Source organism: Eutrigla gurnardus, assembly GCF_963514095.1.
Source record: "Eutrigla gurnardus genome assembly, chromosome: 7".
Lineage (NCBI taxonomy): Eukaryota > Metazoa > Chordata > Actinopteri > Perciformes > Triglidae > Eutrigla > Eutrigla gurnardus.
Window position 1 is genome coordinate 19,379,539 of NC_139921.1, and position 24,116 is coordinate 19,403,654.

At 45.0% G+C, this 24,116-nt stretch overlaps 2 long non-coding RNA genes across 2 annotated transcripts in view; one reads left to right on the forward strand and one right to left on the reverse strand.

Annotated features, from left to right (window-relative positions):
• Positions 1-24,116, forward strand: part of LOC311016373 — a 125,842-nt gene that overhangs the window by 73,034 nt on the left and 28,692 nt on the right. The window lies entirely within an intron of this gene.
• Positions 1,130-16,223, reverse strand: LOC311016374. Its single transcript, XR_014597479.1, has 3 exons — positions 16,133-16,223; positions 7,564-7,847; positions 1,130-2,013 (listed from the first exon to the last, which is right to left on the reverse strand). It is a non-coding gene; the product is annotated as an uncharacterized lncRNA (long non-coding RNA).

The window sequence follows — 24,116 nt, forward strand, 5'->3', positions numbered from 1 at the left end:
GAACCCCTTTGACGAGGGGTTATGTTCACACCGCGGCTCAGCAGGCCCTGCTGCAGGCCGGGACAGGCCAGTTGTTGCTCCAGTAACTCAATCGTGCTCAACGGTGATGTAGGACGTATTAAACTTGTCATATTTCAAGCCTGGTCAGTTTTAGGACGATACGCCATCGGGGAGTGTTAGGCAGTTCCGAAAAAGCAAAGTGGAACGGGAAAAAGAAAACAGAAGCTCTGCTGTTTTGTGTGTTTGTTCCCCAGCTGAGTGTTCGGCGTCTGTTTCCATTAAAAGTGTGAGTGAACAAAATTCATTCTTTATCCTTCAGTAAACTAGGCTAGCTTAAGGTCTTTCTCTGCTGCAGTTCTACTTAACACCACGATTCAATTCTTCTGTGACAAAATGAATGTTTCTTTTTAATATACATGGATTCCTCCTACTCTAAAAAGTTTTTTTTTCTTCTCTTCAGAGAAAGAACAGAAAGATGCAGTGGGGGCAAACATTATTAGATAGCCCACACAAAATATGTTGTCTCATGGCTCGGCTTGGACGGCGTCCAGGTTTGGCATAACTGAGGATAACATATTTATGGGAACAAGAAGCATGTTGGCCTTGGTTTATTTGACAGGCATTTGTCTTGGCTTGTTAGTATTACAACAAATACGGAACTAATTAATTGTTTCTTTCCACTTGAAGTTTTTTTATCACTGAAAATATTTTCGAAGTGATTCATTGCCATTCGATTGTGGAGTTACAAAAATGAATTAGAAGGCAAAGAAATTAAATAATTCTGTTTTCTAAGTAGTAAGTCTTAGTATCATAAGAACACATCAGATCTGAACAGTCAGATCATATATGGGTTACGCTAGTGTGTGTGTGTGTGTGTGTGTGTGTGTGTGTGTGTGTGTGTGTGTGTGTGAGAGCAGTCTTCTGTTGTCATAACTGTGCTGAGATACTTTAAACTCCCCATGAGCCAAAGCGTTGTTAATGATTTCCTGATGTAACCCTCATTGCTGTGATTAGACTCACAGAATCAAGATTCGGCTCGGGCTGTCCCCGGAGCTCGGTACGAAACACACAGGCGACGCTGACGCTTAACTCTTTGCAAATGTGCAATGATCGAAAAGTGAGTGTGATGTGATTTTATTGTTTTTGCAGTGCGAGCACAACAGTCCTGTCCTCAGACTGGATGACAAAACGCACCAAACCTAATATAAATAACAGTCATCTGTATCGTATCAAGTCTTTTTCTCATCGAGTTCTGTCCAACAACTCATGATATTGTAATTTCCCATTGGGGGGGGGGGGGGATTAATATGTTGCGTCAAACTGAATCAAATGCTTGGCAGCTTCAGCACAACTGTCAGGAAGCTTTGGTTTGGTTTGGAAGCTGCGGTCCCTTTCATTAGGACGGCTCGAGGATGCATTGTTGTTCTGCCGCACAGCGAGGCAACAAGGCTTTAAATAAAAATGTCCTCAGCTCGAAATCTTCTTAAGAGAGAGAGAAAAAAAAAAAAGCGGCTGATTGATAATTACATGGACTGATTATCTTTCATGTTCCTTTCCAAACATGTTTCACTGTGCAGAAAAATTCCAATCTCTGTAGTTGCCAGTCAAATTCTCAGTGAGGCAAAGTTATGCTTCCACGTCCGGGGTTTTCCTCACCAGCGGGAACCACTGATTCCCCGCTGTTGGTTCCAGGTGAGGCATCGCTAGCGGTGGCTCAGGACTCCCCCCCCCTCCCGAGCCACTGAATGTCTCGTGACATCATTGCCAGTCATCCATTTCGTCTCCTCCGCTCCAGCTGGAGCTGGATGTTGGACCTCGGTGAGGCCCCAGTGCTGGTATTAATTTCTGGGGCCTGTTGGCGTCCGTCCGCTGGCAACCCAGCGCCAGCCCCAGTCTCAGCCTCAGCCCCGGCTCTGGTTCCATCTCCATGTAGGAGTGTTACTGGAAAGCTGGCCAGTGGGATCTGGCTCTGATGATTATTTTAGGCTAGACCTGCCAGCATCTGTAGCAAAGCTGAGATGAGGTATTAGTATTCAGAGAGCACAGGCGTAAAGAAAAAAAAAATGCAAACATCCCGAATCATACATCATCTACAGAATATTAAAAAAATCCAACTTTTTTTCCCCCCACAATATGCCTTTATAGCTAATACCGATATGGTCATGCTTTTGCGGAATTTCAGTGTGGTTTCCCAGAGTTTGAGCAATTTCTGTTTGTAAAGGGCGGTTTCCAATTGCAAACCGAAGGAATAGCTGAATAATAAACCTTTTCGGGTTCCTCCAGGAGATAAGACACCAAAGTTCACAAGTGGTCTCTGGTTTAAAGCGTTCACCACTTCAGCGCCGTGATACACTGAAGAACACTTTTGGATAAATAAAAACACATTTGATGACCCGTATGCGGCGTTCACACATACTGGAAAGAAGCCTATGTACTGCAGCCGCTTTGGATTATGTTACCATAAGACACGGATTCCAGGCAGAACTCTTGTGTGGAGGTTTATTCCTTTCAAACAAGCCAAGCTAATGAAAAACAAACTTGAGCTTTGTGCGTTTCTATGTGGTCAGCGACCTTCAGTTTTTCATTTTTTTTTTTAACTTAAGTGGGATATTTTTCTAGTTGCTTTTCTTCTCATGAACCAGTTAAAGTGTAACTCTCTCCGTCTCTCTCTCTCCTGCAACTGACAACAGCCATGTCCTACCTCTCAAACTGAAGCCTTTCAACCGTGACAGCGTACTTACGGCATCTGCTGCTAATGATCGGTACGCGTGTGTTTGTAATTACAAGTGTATGTTACTTGCGATTGTGTGTCTGTGTCTGAAATTCCCACTGGATGCGGTACAGCCAGTCCCAGGATTCCAGTGGCTTCCATGGGATGCCTCGCAGTTTGGTCGGCTATTGGCGAATGTTTAACATTAAGTCAACATGAGGGAATACTGTACCTTCCCTCTCTTTATGAGACCAAGATGCAGAATGATTAAACCTCATCTCAGACAATCATTATAACCAGGCGTACTTGGACTGGAAAATCTCCTTTTTTTTCTCCCTTCCGTCTCCTCTCCAAATGAACATTACACGGGTGGCTGATTCATTCTTTTTTCTCAGCTAGATGTGTTTTGTTTTTTGGGAAGAATTAGCCGTTTCTTTAACTCTTAGAAGTATTTAAAAAGAAGAATAAAAAATCATTTGAGGATCACACAAAATGTATTAGAAGCCATTCCCATTCATGTTGCTGATTGCAAACGAGCTATTGCACCTTTTTTGCTTCAAATGCTAACTACATATCACATCATTTTTTTTTTCATTTTCTTTTTTGAAGCTATCTGTGCACGAACACTTTACCACATGACTTGCTGACCTCCACCATGATGCCTACCAATCTCGTCCTTCCTGGACTAAGAGCTCCTGCGAGGTTTCTCCAACAAGCTGTCGTCCCTTCTGTAAACACTAGTACTGTAGAATACCGTGTGTGTGTGTGTGTGTGTGTGTGTGTGTGTGTGTGTGTGTGTGTGTGTGTGTGTGTGTGCGAATAGGGTTATTCAAAAGCTGTTCCACTTGCTTGGCAACGCCTCATTACCCATACTACCTCCTTCTTTGCCCCAAAGTGGGGTGCGGCTCCCCTCGCTGGGCCCAGTCGTCAAGGTGACCCAACATGCCCCAGGATGGCAGGCAGGCAGACAGGCTGGGAGAGAGGGGGCTGTTTTCGCTCCGTCTTTATTGTACTGGGGCCACCGTATGCTCGCTAGCGCGCTAGGCCCTGGGTATTTGCAGACTGCGGCATGCGTCCCGGTGAGCAAGCAGCTGATCTCATTTTTCAACACACAGCTGCCCCAACATCAGGCCCAGGTGAAGGTGACCTCCCTTGCCTGTTGGAGTGCCTCTTAAAGAGGTGGGTGCTGTGGATGCTGGGCCAAATCCAGAATACCGCAACTTCCGGCGATGTCACGTTGTTTTGGCTGTTTTTGATTTTTTAGGTCAGTTTTAGATCGGTTATTTAAGGTGTTGTTTTCACATCTGCTGTATGCAGAACTGTATTGTTGACATAGTTGCAGGCTGCACAGCGTTTGAGCCTCTCAGACATCAGACCGATCAGACAGAACGAGCAAGTCTGTAACTGTATATCTCGTCTTTTTTTATCTCTTCAGACATCCATCTCTATCTGCTGTTCCCTCTCGCTCTATCCATCCATCCTACTCCTTCTTCTCATTTGTCTTCCTCCCTCCCTTCCTGCCTCTTCCTGTCATCCCCCCCCCCCCCCCTCCAACACAGGACAGATTGGGAAGCCGTGATGGCGGCACAGAAGTTGAGGGAGAAGCTATTTATCCCAGACGGATCAGGAGGTGTGTGACGGAGGTGTGGACGGTTGCTGCAGGTCAGTGACGTTGGCAGGCGCCAGGCAGGCCGGCCCACATGGCTCGGGGACTGTGGGACTACAGACAGATGGCACCTGGTGGGTGACAAACAATTAACAAACCAACAAGAATAGCTGGATCGGCAGTATACCCACAAGCACAGGAGATAGCAAGAGAGAGCGGGTGCATCTGTGCTCTGAACACTTTCACTCTTTACTTTTCCTCTTCCCGAGTCTTGTTTTGTATAACAGTTGCAATTTACCCATGTGTCTTTTTCACAAAAAAAAAAAACTCTCTTGTTGTTGTGTCGCTATAGAACGGTCTAAATAAAGCGGTGTTGAACATATGTAGCCAGCATATGTTCTGTTTATTTCAGTGCAGTTTTGAGAGGAGCGGTGGGTAATTTAAATGTGCAATACGATGAAACAACATATTTGATTTTTTACTCAAATGTTAGGCAAAAGTTTCAAACAATCACGTAAAGTTTTCGTACAGCAGAAGCATCACCTGGCATCGTGCTGTGTGTGCATGTTTTTTTTTTTTTATGTAAAATTCATGCTTGAAATTGATTCAGTGTGTTTGTTCAAAAGTGAGCATGGTGGCCGATGGTTTTCCATCACCTAACTAAATCCAAATGTCATCGTGATAGGGTGTTTCTGCACTCCACTCCCACTTACTTTACAGTAAAGATGTCCTCTGCGGGGCATAAACAAGAAAAAGTGCAATTTTCAGTCGTATCTCTGTTCAGATTGAGGAGAAAAGGATTATTATCCATACCTAACTGTGGCAAGTAAACGTCTGTCATCCGGTAGAATTATTGGTTTGGACTGGCATTGGTCCTTGTGTGTGTGTGTGTGTGTGTGTGTGTGTGTGTGTGTGTGTGTGTGTGTGTGTGTGTGTGTGTGTGTGTGTGTGAACACATCTGGAGTCTAGACTACATGGCTCTGTGGGCAGGATCCTATCTACGAGCAGCATCGGGTCCGGAGACCGGCCATGTTGACATAGGTGGCACACACATACCGGCATCTGTTTCAACAGTCAGTACTCTCACCAAATACCCCCCTCAACTAACACACACACACACACATACACACACACATACACACACACACACGCTGCCGGACACTTTTATCCTCCACCGAGGGATGGAAGCGGGGAGGAGGGGATGCAGAAGGGGAGACACAGTGAAGGTATAGGGGGTAGGGGACCCCGCAGAGGTCCCTGGTAACCAAAAGCAAATGCAACTTCTCGGCGTCAACACTGTAAATCCTCCAATCCAGCTTTTCATTGCTGCGTCAGGATATTGAGACATGGAGGGGAGGACAGCTTGTATACATGTTTGTGGTTTTGTCTTCTTCTTCGCCCATGCTGGTTGTTAGTATGTGAATGTATATATATACTGTATATGTGTGTATATCTATGTGTATGTATGACTACCAGTGGGCTGCATCGTGAGTCTTTACCGCCTCCAGATCAGGGAGTTTTATTAGCCCATATCAGAGCACTGCCACTTTTGATTTACGCCCATGCAACGTCAAAAAACACACGTGCACGCAGACACGAATGCGTGCGCACCTTAATCGTACACCGTTCAATGTGCACACTAACACAAATAATACAAAGTAGAGCAGAAACACTGCAGTGGGTCAAGAACCACAGGGAAGATGGATGGGCAGAGACAAAGAGTAAAAGATGTCTGCAACGAAGTGATGGAGAGCCAGTCAGAACCGTCGCTGTAGCCAGTTTACATAATGGCTTGACGTATTAATGGGATAAACACAACGATAAATCTTGGTCGGAGAATGACATGCAAAGAATGCCGGAGCAATAGGCTTTTCACAGTAGGAAAATAAACACTGATAAGACTGTGGGAATAATCATGAAGAGGTATGACACTGGGTGCGTGTGGTTTCTGTGCACACGTGCAGAATAAACACAGAGTGGCAGCGATTTCATTGAATTCAAAGAACAGTTCATCGTCTATTTCAGTAGTAAGAGGTCGCAATACAAGTGTCCGCTTTCATGCTAACTCCCTCCGACAAATAGAATGTTTAATGGCAAGCTGAGTCCGTACAAGCATGAAATCAATGAAAATTAATGGGCTTCTGCAAAGAAGAAATAAAAAAAAAATCAATTTTGATAAAGTGACCTCGCCTGAACGCAGCCCCGGTGTTCGTGCCTAGTCAAAATGTTGACGAAAACAAAGGGCCTCTCTCTCTCCATGCAAAAAGCAAATAGAGATTCACTATTAGAATCCAGGAGATAAATTCTCCTGTCACCGTCTCTGCCTCCAAAGAGCCCCTTGGTCGATAAGAGAGGAAGATTGGGTTGAAAATTGATTTTCCCAAATAATTGCTATTCTCTTCGTCAGGGGGTCCCAAGTGTCTCCGAGGCTTTTTCCCATTACAGCTGCTGGCTCTCCAATTTACCCGCCTTCAGAAAAAGACACGAAAGGGCACAGCCTTTGGCCTCTGCAATCATCAAGGTGGCGAGGCTTTCCAGCGGATGAAATTTATGGTGAGTTCAGTGTGATTGGCCGGTGGTATTCTGTAGATTGTTAACGTTTGACCCCCGCGACACAAAAACCTGAAACGTAGAAGTCACGTTGACTTTTTTATCGTCCCATAGAAACCAGCAGCGCCGCGCAGGCTAAACGGACACATGGCTCTTTGCAGAAGTCCGCCCTCGCTCCTCGTATTAACGTGACAGGTATCGAGGTAAATTCATTATGCTGCATTGCCGTCATCGCCACTTTGATCTCCTGTGGTCCTCCAAGCAGGAGCGGACAGGCCATTAGTTAGGGCGGTGATTAGTGGACTGATCTTTACTAATACCCTCTTGCTTAGCTGGTACCTGGTCCGGCCCTCTTGTGGCTGATCCCTTTTGTACCATCTTTTACAGCAACAACAGCCATTTATGTGAAATAGCAGCGTGGGAGAGTGATGTGCACAGCCTGAACCACGCACGGTGGGGGAAAAACATTTGGAAAGTCCAGTGTAAAACCTCCCGACACTAGTAACCGAAAGTGAAAACGCTCAAGTTGAAACTAAAAGTAGAGTCACTCATGCTCTCATTCAAACATTTGACATGGGCCCCGACAAACGCCGTATCTCGGCCGTGCAAACAGCGGAAGCAGTGTGTGTGTAATATATGCCGGGTGAACATGAGCCGCGCTTCATTATTAGGAGATGTGTGGTGTGTTGCATCGTACCGTGTCATTGTGTGGAACAGAGGGAGTGATTCTCTGGCCCTCCGTCCTCCTGCATATCATAGTCGGCTGCCATCTGAAGCCTCCTCGCCTTGCTCCGCTGTACAAAACCCTATTGTGGTTTCCCGGAGATAAGCCGAGAGAGGGTGAGAGAGAGAGAGACAGCGGGGGAGAAGAGGGACTCCTCTGGAGGCGCCAGGCCTATCTCCTCTATCTCCTCCGGGGGAACATGCCGGCATTCTCGAAGACACCGGTGCTAAGAGCCTCGTTGCCCTGCTGGCCACCTCCTGCACACATAGGAGAAGGAGACGCGGGGATTTATTTATGGTCATGGTAACCCAATCTCTTCCCCTACTGAACTCCCCGTCTCCCCTGACTGCCCGTGGGAGCGAGGGGGAGTTTAAGGGTGGAAGGAGACCGCTGATGTTTTTCGGACTGGAGACAGACACAGTGTTCTCTCTCTGTTGTTTCAATCTCATACAGTGATTTGTATGTGTGCTCACAGTGCTTGTGTGTCTTTATATATATTTATGTGCTTGCATTAGCGTTGGATATCTGATTCCAGTGGCCCTTTGGGACTGAGTGGGATTGACTCCCACGGGTGGCTATGAGAAGAGATGTGACACTCGGAGATAGCAAAAATAAAAAAATTAAACGAGGAGGTCACGTAAACACATTCACACAACGTGCTAACACATTTCAAGCCAACATTCGCACAGTTACATTTTTAGGATTGCCCACCCCAATGCACTTTTTTAACATTCTAACATCCGCCAGATTTCCACGTTTGCCCAGAAAGCGACCGAAAAAAAGCCGCGGAAAAAGTTGAGACTTTCCAAACTCAACAGATTGCCGGGAGCGAGTTGTAAAGCCAACACGGAGATTGCACTACTTCTTCCCATCCATACCTTATTAGAATTCAAAGAGTCAACAATGTAGTGTAGGTGTACATAATGAATGAAACACAGAATGTGACATCTCCTTGAATTCACACGTTTAATATTTGATGGTTCGGAGAGCACACCTGAGAGCGGAACATATGACCGAATCAAAACTTAATGTGCAACACGCAATGTGTTGAAATGATGAAGTCAGGGGGAGGAGGAGACTGAAGTACTGCATCGAGGATGACAGAGTTGGATAGTAAAACACTCAACTGCAGTCACTTTATTTTAAACTCTGAAGGATGGAATCCTTCCCTGTATAAATAACAAATTAAATGAATGCGTGTATGTTCTATTTGTTTCTGAATCTACCCTAAATCAAAAATACAACACAAACGCAATCAGCATCACTGTGATGTAGCATTGATTTTTCTTTTTATAGTCTCTGTTTGTTATCCGTTGAATTAGACTCCACACATTTCCCTCTCACCTCCGCGGCGTCTCCCAAACATGTGTCGAGCTCACCATGGAGTCGGCCTTATAGAGGCGCGTGTTTGTGTGTGCGATGTAGGCCTTCCGGCGTGTGTGTGTTCGGCGTGATGTGGCGACCCCCTGCCCTGTTCAAACACGGCGTTGGCTGTGCAGGCAGCCTCGTCGTCAGGCTTGGCTTGCCGCTGGTACACGCTGTGCCTGGCACCCTGCGGAGGGGGAAGGAAGGAGCACAGCGGGGCCAGGCCGCCTTCGACACCTCTCCCACCGAGCCAAAGGCCCCTCTGGTGGGGCTCTGAACACCAGAACAGGCCCAGGGAGAAATGATAATGAGGACCAAGACTGGGTTGCACGGGATAACTAGTAGGGACACAATCACAGGTTTCAAACGACACACACACACACACACACACACCAAGATGTAAACATGCAAATATAGAAACATATGCACACAACTATGCCTGCTCATAAGAAGGCTTGCAGGGATGCAAATAATTGAAAATGTGTAAAAACAGTAGTTTCATTTGGTAACAGTCCGGTAGCTGTGATTAATTACACTCTGACCAAAGATAATCATAACCTTATCATGGCAGCATATTCTATAAACATGACGGGGGCTCCCTCAGTTGCCCTTCCTGAGGTTTCTTCCTTTTTTTCCCCATTTAAAGTATTTTTAGAACGCATTTCTTTATCTGAAGCGAGGATCCGAGGATAGAGGGTGTCGTATGTTGTACAGATTGTAAAGCCTGAGGCAAATTTGTCATTTGGGGCTGTAAAAATGCACTTTTTTACTGTGCATTAGTGACAAATGTGACAATGAGATTTTGAAATGTGTATACATTATTTTTGATTTGTGTCCATCACAAGCACAGCGGTAGGCGGGGTACATCCTGGAGTGGTTGTCATTCCATGACCCCGTTAAGTTGAGGGAGATAAGTAAGTCGTTTAGGGGTCGAATCTAGTACTTGTATGCCGTTAATGAATAATTTGATTAAATAGATATATTGTTTTAATAACCTTCATTTGAGGCATTAGTAATTTGAAAAAAAAAAAAAAAATGTAATTTGAGGGGAAATCACAGGGAATGAGTTATTAATTGTTGGTAAAACCAATTTGTATCCACTGAATTAATCAAAAACAAATCATCCAAAATGTTGCCCTTGCTTTGTGATTGCCCATACTTCCTTTTAAAAGCATACAAAGAGAACAGAGGTGGTGTCTTCTGGAGACTTCAGGTGAAGAGACCATGTGACCATCCTGAAAACAAAGCCAAACGCGCCGAGTGTCAGCAGAAGTGTTGATTTACGCATGTGATTACGGCACCGGTAGGAAGCGTCTGAATCGTGGATATAAACCATAGCATGCATGTGTGACTGCTTTGCGAGATGTTAAAGATGAGAGGGGATGGAAATTGGATTAAATTGTGTGTGGCAGCTCACTGTAGGGAGGTAATTAGGGACAAACATTGAGACGCAGCGTCTGATCTCTCCTGCTGGAGGTTAAGTGAAATAGGAGCTGTGAGTCCCAGCGTCCCGGTGGCACAGTGATTAGAATTTCCTAATGTGGGGCTAATGGGATGTCAGCCGGGAGCAGAACCCCTACACAGAACCACTCATAACAACAAGTGGTCAAAGATCAAGCCTGATTAAAGAGATAGAGAGGAGAAACAGGAACACATCGCCACTGTTGATGAACAAGTTGACGCTAATGGGACATATGAACCCCGACTATCGGCTATATGATCGCACCATTCAGGAATGGGGAGAGGAGTGGAGGGGGGGCTTACTGTTTTAATATGGGAGGCATGATTGTGATGTGAAAAACAATGCAAGCGTTTTATTTTAATAACCCACAGCTTGAAAATGCTCCTCGCAAAAACATTTTTGATTTCACTTCCAGCTCTTTATACACAAACTCAAACATCAACGAGTTGCAAATCAGCAGATTTATACGTCATTTAGATGAATCACAAGATAAAAACAATTGAAGACAGATGTCTGAGTCCTGTCGTCAACTGCTTTAAATGGTATGTTACTGCTATTGTTGCTGTTGTTCTCCCCGCATTACCCCCTCCTCTGCCATTCCCCCAAAGCGTACGTGCCTGATCTCTCTCTCTCTAGATCTGTATCTCTTCCTCACCTGGTTGGCTTTCCGTGTTCGCCCACTCCGGCCCCAGCTTGCATATTTGATCAAAACCTGGTGTGGGGTGTGATCGCGTTGCTATAGTCGCCAGTTGCAGCGGGGGCCCGTGGTTGAAATAACAACAATGGCAGCGCGACTTGACTGCCAGCCCCTGATGATGAAACGACACAGGGGGGGAACAAAAGCAGCCCCCAGAGCTGCAGATGTTGACGCCGAAAGCTGTTTGTTGTGTGGAGGTGCGGTGGAGGTAGTGTACTTTTGTGTGAGTAATATATTAGTGTGGGTGCATCGACACATGTACCCACACGTTTGTGTGTGTGTGTGTGTACTGTATATCTGTCCGTATGCATGTGTGTCAGTGCTGTGGCCCTGTGGCTATGAGGAACCCAGCTGGGAGGAAGAGTGAGTGCATTCATCCCGGCTCTCAGGGGCCGGGGGCCACACAGGTACCCAACGAGGGGATGAAAGGCTGCTCTGCAGATGTCACCCGCTGGGGTTCAGTGGCCTAGCCAGCAAATGTCATGTTTGGCAGCTGGCACGCCGCTGCTCTCCCACCAGTTGTTGGCAGAGGCGTCTTTTAAAGGATGCTAGAGTGGGATGCAAGCACCGGGAGCGCCCTAATGGGAGCAACATTAAAGAGAGTTGCTGGCTTCTGTCTGTCATAGAACATTAACCTTGTCCTGTTTCCTGCTTCTCTCGGGCAGCTGACGCATATAGTGCCCCTCTCTCTCTCCCTCTCTCTCCCCTTCTCGCTAACCCCCCCCCATAGCTTGCATAGATGCATTTCTGCACAGAGGTGTACCCTCTATTAAGCTCACTACCTGCGTCTGTTAAAGAGGTCAGTTCAGCCAAATTGAAAAAAACAAACATTTTGAGATATTTTTAAGTCTGCATCGACCCCAATACAGTGGAGATGAAAAAAAAATGGGTTTGCGATGGTTACAGTATTAAAAAAAAGACACATTCAGAAGCAACATCATTCGCTGGAAACACTGGAAACTGTTTTCTACACTAGAAAATGATTACCGTAAATCCTCTAATACTGGCCTGTAGCAGCCGGTCTCTAACATTGGCAAATAACGGCCGGTCTCTAATGAAGGCTGGGGCAAGTGTCCACAGGCAGCGTTATTTCCACACTTCCCATTCATTGTCAGCTTGCAATGACTTTGCGTCACGGAGATTTTCGCTGCAGCTATATTAGAGGATTTATGGCATGTAAGAAGTCCTGCAATGCATGCAGAGACGGTTTAAAACGTTTAAAATCTTTTAAACTGACCTTTTTCGATCTAAAATAAAGACAGATTCAGCAACTGTATAGCTTATCTCTCGCATAAAATGTTTTCAGAAACACATTTTGGTGAACTATTGTCATAAAATAAGAGAAAGTTTCCAAACGAGCCACCATGTTGGTCGGTTTGAAATCCGGGAGCAGACAGGACAGCTGTGAAAGCGATCGTCCAATCATCTGCCGCCATGAAGTGTGCGCGTGATTGTATGAAGGAGAGCGCCTGTCAATCATCATCCTCGTGGCAGCCCACCAAGCCTGCAATACTGGCAAGCGGCAAACGTTGTTTACCGTAATATGGCAGCTGCGGAGCTCCTAGTATTTTATAGGTTCAAATGGACACAAATTCTCGTTTTTATTCATTCTACTGGTAGTCCATTTTGCTCAAATAGAAATAGGGGCCTGTCTCTAATTCTGGCCTCCTTCAAATAAAGGCCTAGGCGATGCGCTTGAGTAAATAAAGGCCCGAGCCTATATTAGAGGATTTACGGTAATAATAATGAAAAAAGGTCAGGCGAGATTTTTCTTTTCATTTGGCGTGAGGCAAATTTCAAAAGAACTAGCCAAACTGTGACAATGTATCCGTGAGATACCCTAGTTGAAAACAGTTTCATCTCGACTCTCACCTTTTCTCTCACACTTGTCTTGTCACAGCATCTGCCTTTTCCTGTTTTGCACAACACGCGGCAGTCCAGTGTCAAAGGTCACGAGGCTGACCAGCGGTTTGTGGACCCTCCTGCTGTCCCACAGCTGAGCTCCCCGAGGTTACTTACACACGGACACATCAGTCGCCACACATGCCTACACATCCAGATGCACATCCAACACATCCACATCCAAGATAAATGCAATAGTTATATACAATATATAGTGTATACAGCACGTATAGGACTATATTTCAAACTCTTCAGATTCCAGTTTCCAGTTCCAGCAACTCATTTGATGCCTGTGTGTACAACAGAGCAGGGTGGTGTGTAATTTTCCCTGCTAGTCACATAGTAATTCCATTGGCATTGACAATACTGTTCCAGTTGTTGGCCTTTGTGTTAATGCTCGCCAGGGCCTCTACATGAAAATCCAATTTGTGCAGTTGCTAAAAGAAAGCATTAAAGAAAGGTCAGTTTCTCACTGAAGGTTTGATATTTAACGACGCATCAATCCTTCCATAAAACGGGGAAACACATGGGGGAGAAAGCTGATGCTTTTCTTTGTGCTCGTGTGTGTTTGTGTGTGTTTGTGTGCGACTGAATGAGTGAGTGAGATCATTTTAAACAAAAAAAAATTGATAATTTTCTGTCAAGTCAGTAATAAGAAACATAATGTATTTGGAAAGAAGGATGAATCAGTGGGTTCACTTACTCATCAAACCGAATGTAAGATTTGCCTGACGTTTTCCATTTGATGCTCCACTGACTTTATGTTCTTTACCCCGCCAGTCGAAAAGAATAGTAATGTCCAAGTAGAGGTTTGTGTTTTGCAACATCTGTGAATCATTACTCTGAATTTGACCCCTCCCAAATAAAGACAACAGTGGCAAACAATGGCTGCAATGCCGTGTACACGTATTATAATATTTAAAAAAGATTGTGTTGTGGTGAATCGTGCTTCATAACACATTTGTTATTGGAGGAAAAGTAAAACATTATTATGAATAAAAAATCTTGAAAACAGCAAAAAACACAACTATTGCTGTAGCTTGTTTGTTTAATCTGTACAAAAAGTTTAAAAATGTCACTTTGTTTTAATGTGCAGGACTATTTCTTTTTGACCAGGGCACTGGTTTTGATATCTTAGTATTTTATTTTATATTTTGTTGCCTTTGGACAGAGCAAGGCTAGCTGTTTCCCACTGTCTCCTATCTTTGTGTTCACCTAAGATAACCTGCAGCCTGACGTAGCTCCATATTTACAGTATGGCTAAATCGAGAAACAAAAAAGTGAAACGTCATTATGTAACTGAACCTTTATCCAAAGTTTACATTGCAGCATCCAAATAGACTGATTGGGCCTTCAAAGAGCCACGTGTGTTACTCATCTCACCTCTTTGTCTCAAGATGTACTGTAACAATGTATGCTCATATTCCATACACATACACATATGTACTTTACATGCAAGTACACACACACACACACACACACGTGCCAAGTGGACAAATCACACCCAGGGGATTTGGATGCATGCAATTAAGATTATGATCAATGACAAGTCAATCATGTGAGCCTGTTCTCCTCTCCCTTCCCCAACTCAGCAATTATTCTCCAGCTGGTGGGGTCTGCCCCGGACCATTGGAGGAGACATTATACTCCTCTTTTTCCATCGTTTCTTTTTTTCCCGGCTGCCTCCACCCCTGCCCCTCCTCCTGCCTCTCTTTCTCGCCCCCCTCTCGCCTGACTTCCCTCCCCAGAGCGGTTTGTTTTGTCCCCCAGCTCCTCCTCTTTCCCATCATCTCTGTGGAGCAGTTAGCTCTGTCAGTCACAATCTGACAGCTTGGGGCTTTTCACCATTAGCCCCTGGACCCCCAGCCTTCAGACTCCGTGTTAGGTCAGATACCACCCCCCCAAACACCATATAGACAGATGAGGGACGGGTTTAATCCCCCCCATTTGAACCTTGAAACTTCCAACAGCTTTAAAAGGACGATATGTGTTTTTTTGTCACAAATCTATATGTAAACTTACTTCAGCTACTGTTGATTTCGGTGTTAGTCATGTTTCTGACCAGTCGGAGCGGCGTGGAATGCACACAGACAACAGCAGGAGAGGAGCTGCACCTGTCCTCTTCCCCTCTTTTGTTCTTTTTTTTTTTATTGGCAGCCCAGACACGCTGGATTTCACAGTTTCTCAGGTACATCCTCTACTGGGCTGCACCGAATAATAGCGCTCTGTGTGGTTGTGTACGTTGAAGAGAGAGAGAGACATGCGCTCGGCTCTGCCCATTATTCATAATAGAAAGGCTGGCGGTCCTGCCAGCGGACCCATCGCTCCCATGCTATCTGAGAGCAGATAAAGGAGGCAGGTGTGAGGAGGAAATTAATGTAAATCCATCAGTCTTCAATTAGAGCCCCGCTCACACCCAAAATAAAGACTCCGTCTCAAACCAATAGGACCCCCAGCGTTATTCACATCCCAGCCCCACCTGCACGGCCACAACAGCAGCCGCGGCCCTACTGTGTAAACATTCAGCGGCTATATAATGCAATGTTTAATGATGAGAGGGCACGGGATGTGTGATATGTGCAGGTGCAGGGCGTTATCTGGCTGGCGAGCTGCAGCCGCGGCGTACACGGTTGTCCATTAGGCTCCCAGTGTGTGGCTTGGCTGATTCTGTGTGCCTGGAGGTGCGGGGTCAGAGACTCTCCATGGACCGTGGGCTGGGGGAAGAGCTGCAATTTAACCTAATTTGATTCTAATTACAAAGACAGGAAGTCCACCTGCCACACGTAGGGGCTGTGTTCTCCTCCCCTTCAAGGGTTGGAGAGATGCTGGAGAGAGGGGGGAGGGAATTTGAAGGGGGTGAGAAAGCTCTTTTTTATCTTGTGTTGAGTCCTTCTGTGTGGTACAAAAAGTCTCGTCATCACACGGCATATCACCACAGCTGATACCGAACTGAATATTTTAAATATCTGCCCCAACAACAAATATTTGAAAAGCAAATAGCCCATTAGATAATAATTTTAAGGAGCTCTGGGAATCTTATAAATGTCCAGATGAATGTTATCAAGAAATAGATTTTCTCAGCAGCAGCATTACAGCTAACTCTAATTTTAACTTACCACACTCCATCAGCCGACCCCCAGCAAGTGGCTCCTCTAAGTTATCACAGACAAGAGAAGGTGGTTCGGTGTTCGCCGCTGAGTTAATATCTGAAAACAATGTGTCGTTCCTGCGGTTCATGTCAGGCAGTCAGTGGATTCTGTTTATCTCACTACATCATTAAAGGATAAGGCTGTTCATATTCATGTTTTTGTTGTTGAAAACGAAACTGATGAAAAGGTCAAAATCAACAGCCTCTCAGTTCTCTTCCCGGCGCTCTGTGACTCTTGACCCCAAATCATTTTCAGCTGTGGGTTTTGTTCGCCATTCAGTATTTATGGTAGAAGGAAGGTGTGTGTGTGGGATTGACTTGAAATAAACTACAGTGCTCCTTGTTCGTGGCAATGAAAGAACACGTCATACAACAGGAGTCTGATGGAGTTCTCATACTAGACGTGCTGACATATATCACATTTAAGTGCTGCTGAACGACAGTCAGAGATACCGATTCTTTTCCATATATTCACTCTAAAAGATAAAAGGAAATGCCCGTGGCGTCAGTTTGAGCCTACAGAGCTTTGCGACCTGCAAAGTCCACTGTGGCTTTTCTTCCGTCAGGCCTTATCAGCTGACCAGATCCCCCCCAGTAGTGTTAATGGCAGGCTCTGGCGGTGTAAAGCTCCCTAACAAGGAACCTGATTGTTCTGTTAATGTGTTACTTCCTGTTGGAGTCATTGCTCCGGAATGGAGCTGAGTGGCCAGTGCCGAAAAAAAAAAAAAAAAATCCCCACATCAGAGCGATCACAGGCCCCGGCCCGGGATTTCATTTAGCCAGTCAGTCAGCTTCCACAGCTCTTGATTTAGGGGATGGCTTTCACTAAAGCAGTCTGCGTAACCCGACACCCACTCCATGGAACCTGGGAGTCCAAATGAAGTTAGGCCACGCCACACAGAGGATTTGATACCAAGGAACATTAAGTCTATATAGCGCTGCATTTATACATATGTGTGTACAATTTAGAGTAAATTCTATATTTTAACATGTTTAATCATATGCAAATATGTGCCATATTACGGTACACTTGAAGTCATTCTGTGAAGCAACATGACATTGGCTTACGAATGTCTTGTAAGTGTTATTGCCATGTGGCATCTGAGCGTTAGCAGCGGCGACCGTGGATTCCTCCCGCTTATTCCTCCACTCTGGGATTTACACTCTGTGCACAACTTTGATCTCAAGGTATTAAAGTCAATAGTAACCCAAACAGGGTGTGGAGTAGAGCAGGGGCTTATGTGGGGCTTTATACCCTACTCTGCATGCAGGCAGGCAGGCAGCTATCTGAGAGCGAGCGGGAGGGACGGGTGGAGGTGAGGAGATGACGGGACAGAGACGGTGTGAGTAATGGAGAGAGAGAGAGAACAGAGACTATCTGCTCATGTGAGTAGCAGGTCAGCTCCCTGTCAGAAAAAGTGCTGTGATGATACGGCAATATGCCTTCTTGCTGACCCAAGAGTCACGGACTAGGGCTGCATCAGCCGTGTGAGCATTGTTCGTGAAGCCGTGGAGATCAGGACCTCAATCAGTCAGCACTGATACAAGGGTGAAGAGTGGGAATAGAGCCTTTAGGGTTTAGAACATCACACACACGTCCTTAAAAACATCATCTGATGTCATAAATTAAATAAAATTGATCTTAGTTACCATGAAGGGCATTTAAAGACTAGATTCCAGCAAAAACAGCTCAATGCATGAACATTTAAACCTCATTTCCCCCCGTGGAGAGGATCAGTACGTCGCTCGTGTGGTTCAATATTCACAACCTCTCATTGGCATCCAGTTGTAGCCGCAAACTTGTGCCCACTTTGATTCGTTTCCCTCCAAGGCTCCTGAAGTCTGAGGAGGAAATCTATCCTGAAGATATGTTATGAAACTTAATAACTGACCGACCATCTGATTCACACCCTATCTGTCCAAGACGTGGCACATATTTATTTCCAGCAAGTGATTGCATCAAATTTGTCCTGTTTTTAACTTTGTTAGAAAAAAAAAAAAAAAAAAAGCATGCTTGGCGGATGCACGGCACACACTGGTGGCTGCAGGGAGCCAAAAGCACTTTATTTATGTTTGGATGGCAGCGGGCGCTCAGTTCTGCTTGGCACCGACAGTGTGCTGTGGTCTCTGGCACCTCTTTGCATCCCTCCTGTCCCCCCGACGTACACTCTCCCCATCTCTATTGGGCCTCTGCAGCGTCTTCTCAATGTGTGTGTGTGTACGTAGTGTTTGCATGTGTTTGGAACGATGCATGTACAGTGTGTGTTCCTGTTTATATGGTCTTTGAACTACAGTTAAGATATTTTTTTTTCTACCCTGAACATCACATGAAAGACACAGGCGGCAGTAATGCCTTGTATCAATTTTTCATAGACTCTTTTATCTGTCCTTTTTTTCAGAAAGGACTACTAGCTGCTTTAATTAAACATGAGAAGTTTTTCAGAAAGTGGTTTTGAAACTGAAGCTAATCTCCAGTGCACCTAAGGTCATGGGACTGCAAAGCTCAAAAAGTTCCAAGAAGGAAAAAAATGCTACATGAATTGAGATGAATACATATGCCAGTGGCTAATCTTCTACTTTGAGACTTTGCTACTTGAAACTTACTTAAGACGTCACATGCAGGGCATGAGTGACTCATGTAGTAATGCCAGCCAAGTGCAAATTCTAATCTTCCCTTAGCTCTTGCTTATGCAGGAGAGAGAGCACTCTGCCAGGGCGTCCACTGAGCACAGCCATTCCAGAAATTCAAAGTTACAAGGTCGGTGTACATCTGCTGCCGGCAGAACCTAAAGTAAGCAAATATCCCCAGGTCTATAGCCCAACAATCTCATTTATTATTTTTCGCCCACCTTCCCGCCGCTTTTCATTTTACCTCAGGGAACCGACTGACCCTCACTTGGTATATAAATATATAATTTATATCTCATATATTTATAAACCGAAGCAAGGCCAGCCACCTTAAAAGGAAGCGAGGCCTTTTTCCTTGTGCCGGAGCTCTGTGGAGTCTGTTGAGGCTCAAACCCAGGATCCGTAGCCTGGGTTTCCTCAGTCCGGAGCAGCCAGTGTAGCAGAGGGCTGATTCTGGTCAGGCAGGCAGGCCATCCGCGGACAGATAACTGCTGATACTGGGACTAATTTGGTCATGTGCAGGGCTGCCGGATGACGAGGGGTTGATAAAGAAAACATGGCAGATAGACAGCTGGGCTGCTGGAAGAGGATGTGAACTCTCTCCAGATCCTTGCTGGAAGATTTTAAGTGTCCTGAGCCTGCCTGTCTGTCCGTCCATCCATCTGTCCGCTGTTCAATCATTCATATATTATAAGAAAAAAACAATCTTTATTAGTAGGGTAGAATTCCTTGTGTTTCTGATATTTGAGCTGATTAGTATTTGAGATGGCAACATGTTTGCTCAACATTAATTATACATTTTTTCAAATTAACTCATTCACACGTCGTACCATTCGCACTTTGCCAACACCAGCATGTAGCCGATTGACATCTCAGCCGCACAAGGGGCAGCGCATAGACCCAACCCACCCCCCACAAATCGCCAAACCGGGCTGATGGATGGATAACAATCCCTAGCGGAGGAACTGCTGTGCTGGAAACATACTGTGAACATGAGCAGTCTTGGCCGGCGGAGGATGATTACGGAGCAGCAGCACAGTTTGAGGAGCCCTGTCGGGGTCATATGGTTCTGACAGTCCTGGTCTGCTTAGGCTAACACAGAGCCTGTTGCCTGGCCTAGAGAGGGGAAAGACAGAGAGATAGTGTGTGGTGTTGGCGCTCTGTGTGTGTGTGTGTGTGTGTGTGTGTGTGTGTGTGTGTGTGTGTGTGTGTGTGTGTGTGTGTGTGTGTGTGTGTGTGTGTGTGTGTGTGTGTGTGTGTGTGTGTGTGTGTGTGTGTAGATTGGCTCCCGGAAGAGCAGCAGTGGCTCAGGACTGAAAGGAGGCTCCTGGGAAATGTCTGTGTCACTGGTGTCACCCAGGCAAGGCAGATACACAGAGCAGCAGTCACGGACACATTCTTGGCCCAGGCTGATCTCCAAACAGGCTCTCTACCACTATCCCCCTTCTCGCACTTTCAGGCTTTCACTCCGCTTCCTCTCGCTCACCCACAGATGCTCTCTGTCTCTTTCTCGCTGGCATCTACAGCTCTCTTGCTCCTTCTGCCTCTGTCAACAAAAACACACTTCAAGTGTCCTTTTTTGGGGGGGAAATTTACACTCAATAACATTGGAAGAGTCAAAATTCCACACAAATATTTTTTTTTCTTCTATAATCCAGTAACATTTGTCTTATTGTAAGATTTTTTTTTTTTTAAACATTATTTTTTTTTTTAAATAAGCAAAAACTGGATTGTCTTGGTGTTCAATTCATATTTTCATCCTATATTCCCCCTTGTTTTACTCTCTTCTGTAATTCAGGCTCAGCCGTTCAGTGGAGTGCAGACAGAGGAGCCAAATGCAGATAACTAGCACCCCCTTTTGAAAGTGCACACTTGACCAGAAAAAACAATCCTCCATCAATCTCTTTAAATCACGTTTGAGGCTCATGAAGCAGATGAGCTCTCCGTCGCCCGCGCGAATCACGTCGGGACCGTCTCACTGAAAACGAATGGATACAACGAGGAGCTAAATTGGCGATTAATTGGGATTAAAATGTTTACCACAGGAGGTTGTTTTGGATGACCTTTTTATGTACAATGTGTGTATGTGCTGCATGCTAGAGAAAACAACAGCTCAGCTTTGATTAATATGGATTAGGAGTCTTACAACTCGTAATTGACGCACGGAACAAAAACATGTTTGGTAAAACCATAATTCCTCTGAAATGTGGGGAAAAAACACCGGAAAGTAATTCATCTAAATGTATTTTTTTGTGTTGCTTCAGGTGAAATAGGGCCTAACTTTCACAACCATCACTTAATATTACATGAATTGATGTATATCTCTCCTATTGCTGAAGCATAAATCAGCTTCAGTTGGTGAGTTAATCCTCACAACGCAGAGGAGTCAGTATTAAAGCTGCCTACTAAAGTTGCCATGAGCAATAGTGTGTGATTAAAAAACGCAGTTTTAGAAAGTAAGTGCAACTCATTAAGGGGTTTAATGTGGCCACTTTTCTCCTAAATCTCCATGCACACTTTGTGATATACGCCATAGCTCCATCTATTTCACTATATCTGTATTTAATGATGCAATTTCACAATTTGATGAGATTTTGATGAGATTTATACTCATTCTTTGGTCATATAGCACCATAGTGTAGTTCTTAAGCCCTGTTTTGAAAAATGTATTTTAGTGTGAGATGGGTTGCCTTGATAATCAGCGATACAAGATTTTATTGTTTTATTTCTGTCTGATTTGTTTTACATTGTTTATTGCAGTAAACCAAAACCAAAATAGCTGCTGATGAGCTGACGGTATTGGACGCCGGTCGATGAATCCCCCGGCCGCACACATACTGTACATAACATGCCAGTCATTGTTCGGCCATCACAATACACACATAGACACCCGACTAGTCATTCATCGCTGCCCATCTGTCCATAGATACGTACTGTACAACCAGCCAGACACATTTCCAGGCAGCTAGTCGGAGCCCCAGGAGTTTGAGCTCCTACACCAGAGAGCGGTGTGGGAGAAACCCGATAAGCAGCTCAGACCGGATCAGTAGTAGCAGGAGGGGAGCATGGGAGCTCCTTGCACCCCTCCTCCTCCCTATCCTCAATTCCTTCACCCTTTACATGTGCTTATACCCCTACTCCTTGATCTATTTCTTTTATGAATTACTGCATATTTCTCATGTTTCCCCCCCCCCCCCCTTTACATCCATGTAGCTTGCCTTGATTACTCACTTACTGCCTGCGACACACATCCACAATCTTGCCTCTTTGGTCGCTTTCATATCAACCCTTTTCTCTCGCCGCAACTCTAGTTTCTACTCGGAGTTCGGAGGCGTTGGAGGTCAAAGAGGAGACGGAGTGGAGGGGAGGGAAGGGGAGGGCTGAGTGAGTGTTGAGCTGGTCGGTCGGTCAGGTGCAGCGCCACCAGTGATCATTAGGGTTACAGCTGCCCGGGCCAGATTGTGTGCTGCCTGCACCAGGCGAGATGTTTTGCCCAGGGAGAAGAGCGAGCATCTGTCTGTCCCTCCCCGTAGACAGCAACCTCCTACCAGCCTGTCCAACTCAACCCAACTGGTAACAAGGTCACCCAACTCTTACTTTCTCTCGCTCACTCACGCACACCCACTCTGAACTACTCTGCGCTTCCCTTTGCTCACTCGCTCTCTCTCTCCGTCGCACACAGCTCCTCTCCCTCACTCTCTCTTTAGGACAGGTTGTGAAAGCAGCAGGCCCTTAGTGCAGTGCAGATTGCAAAAAAAAAAAAAAAAAAGGAAGTGCATGTGATATTTGGACTGAAATTTGATGTGAGCACGGTGCCAATGTGCATAGCGCCGCCGAACAGCTTTTCCTTTTTCAAACTGCAAAGACTGTTTATTCGTTATCTGTGCCCAATGTTAATTGCATAGTTTGATCCCTGATGATAAAAGGGACACTTTCATCATAAGAAAAGAATTGGCTCCAGCAATTTAAGGACAATTTACATTTTTTTTTTTAACTATTGTTTGTCCTTATCTTATCAAACTAGTACAAAATTATAATTATGCACCATGGGGAACTTGTAGCTGTATTCACTACGGATCGGATGTGGAACTGAAACTCTATTTTGTTTGTTACCTAATATATATATATACTAGTCAATCTGAAGCTGAAGTTAATGACTGGAAATAAAGGAAGCAGCTAGCGTAGCTCGCTCCAAAGGTAACACCATCTTTCTGCCAGCATCTCTTCATATCATCTTAGATTATATCATTTTTTCTTATTTCATTACAAAAACTGTAATGTAAAAATGACAGTTTATGTGCAGGACTATTTCTTGGCCGATAATTGCACTTATAACATAACGGAACGTGAATCTAAACTATTTTGAATTGTTTCTGAATATACAAAGTGAAATGTAAGCATGTTTGTCGAGTTTATTTATTATATATATAGTATAGGGATATTTTGAATTGGAATATGTGCAAGCTAACTGGCCACAACAATGCAACATCGGTTGTTTATGCTCAAATCATCAGCTTCCTACCAGATTATTAGTGAAAATCCTTAGAGGAGTGATTTCTTCCTTTGGTTTTGTGCCAGGTGTCAGTATTGTTTGATAGAGTTTGAGGTCATTTGCTGATTGAATGCATTAGGTGATGGCTGCTAATCTCTCTGATCTAGCTTTGTCCATGTGCTAACAACAGGGTTGTATGAGGAGAGAAAGTCTTACCAGGCAACAAATAACATATGGCCTCTGTTGTTAATCTATCAAACGCAGTGCTCCCTCGACAACAATAAGCAGTTAATGAAAATGTAGAATATGTTTGCGCCGCCCAATTTTTCAAAGCGCTCCTAAATACGGACGCATAACACTAACTTCTAACAAGCGACACATTTGTGATCAGTCAGCGGAGTGGAGGGGTTAGAAAGCAGTGGAAGCTTTATTCGTTTTGACAGCCTCATCTGTACACAATTGTCAGCCAGACTGAATGAGCCGGGCCAGCAGCTGACAGAAAGGGGGCCGAAACAGGTGTGACACCAACTTTCTGCCTCACAGGAGACGATAAAGCCCTTGGTCAAGGGCACAGCACCTGGGCCATTGTTTTATCGCACAAAATAGCTTTTAAGTGCAAATTTCCACTTGGTCCTAAAGGAGACCTGGTCTCTGCACTTGCTTCGCTCATCTGAACCAATATGTGATCCACCCTCATTTGCATAATGGGCAGAATGGAAATGAGGGGGCCAGCTTTGTCAGCCCAAGACAAAAAGAAGAAAGAAAAAAAAAAACGGAGGCAGACTGATGCCATTCTGTTGAACTGCATCTGTACAACACAAAAGGTGTGATA